The 1,431-nt window shown below is 50.6% G+C and overlaps 1 pseudogene; it reads left to right on the top strand.

The window, feature by feature from the left end:
* Window positions 1-327: 327 nt before the first annotated feature.
* LOC129673825 (double homeobox protein 4C-like) lies at window positions 328-1,201 on the top strand (annotated as a pseudogene).
* The last annotated feature ends 230 nt before the right edge of the window (window positions 1,202-1,431 follow it).

The following is a 1,431-nucleotide window of genomic DNA, read 5'->3' as shown; positions in this document are numbered from 1 at the left end:
ATGTTATAAGCTATGGCAGCCAAGAGATTTTCTTGTGTGTCATAAGAGACTTTGGACATTTGAACAGTGAATGAGTTGTTGCAGAATATTAGGATCCTTGATGTTAGACTAAATGTATTTTATTAAGGGATACCTTGAGCCTATAGTAACCCTGGTCAGAACGTAGTTGATTGAATTAAAAAGGCTTCCAGAGAAGATATTTTTGTTTTTGATACTGAAGAAAAAGTTTCAATTATAGTTCTGGCTGTCCTGAAAGTAGGTAAGTAGACCAGGCAGGTCTTGAACTTGCAGGAAAGGCAGGACTCCTGTGAAAGTGTTCTCAGCAGGATGGAAGATCAGGCAGATGTGGGTGGCAGCAGCACGGCCAAGATCCCGGCATCGAAAGACTGTTTGGCAGGCCAGGCAGAAGTAGGCCTTGCTCTCAGCTTTCACCGAGACACCTTACCCGAGCTTCAGGGCCAGGCAGGACCTAGCCAGGGAATTTGGGCTCCTGGAGTCCCGCATCTGCGTGTGGTTTCAAAACTGCAGAAATAGAACTGGCGTGTCGGGAAAGACCCCAAAGCAGACCACCGCAGGCTCCAGCCATGAAGCCGCCCAACAGCGTCCTGAAGAGCTTGGCACCAGGATACAGCAAGCAAGAGGCCTGCCCTCAGAATGGAGAAGGCCTTGAACATGGCTTAGTCCAGCACAGATCAGCATGGTAGTGCAAGTTTGTGAGACCTCTCCATCCCCAGACTATGCCATGAGGGAGCGACTGGCCCTGAGCACAGGTTTGCCTGAGGACACCATTCACATATGGTTCCAGAACAGAAAGGACAGGCAAAAAGACCGAGCTGAAGGCAGCACAGCTAAAGGTGCAGACATGCCCACCTCTCCTGGCCCGGAAAGGGCTCCTGGAGCATCATGTTGCATTGAGCAGGAGGCTTCCTGGGACAGCTTGTTGACACCGGGTTCTGCAGGAGGCGTGTGTGCAGAAATGTTGATGTCAATATCCGAGCTCACCTTCTCCACAGAGGCCTACCCAGAAGCCAGCAACTCCTTCCCTGCCCAGCTTTTCCTGGATCAACTGCTGAGTATAGCGGAAGTCGAGGAACAGGGACCAGTCGCTCTGGACCCAGATGACCCATGGGAGCAGATCAAACCAACACTTGAGCCTCCTCTCACAGAAGAAGAATATCAGGCTCTGTTGGACGATATTTGAACCCATTGGTAACCCCTAGAATTGGGACTGTAAAACCCTGTTGCTTGGACCCTCACCTGACCATTGTCTCAGAGACTCCAGCCAGAAATGAGCTTGGACAGATGCTCAGACTTGCACCTAAGAAAGGTGCAGAGTTCTAGGGATCCTGAGTAAGTGTTGGGAAAAAGATGGAAGGCCCTGAAGGTGCGAGGAACCTCACAAGAAGACCAACAGAAACAGCTGACCCAGCC

This window comes from Psammomys obesus, unplaced genomic scaffold, assembly GCF_907164565.1.
Source record: "Psammomys obesus unplaced genomic scaffold, mPsaObe1.curated_primary_1811, whole genome shotgun sequence".
NCBI lineage: Eukaryota > Metazoa > Chordata > Mammalia > Rodentia > Muridae > Psammomys > Psammomys obesus.
Note: the sequence above shows the minus strand (reverse complement) of the source record. Positions and strands in the feature narration are given on the sequence as shown.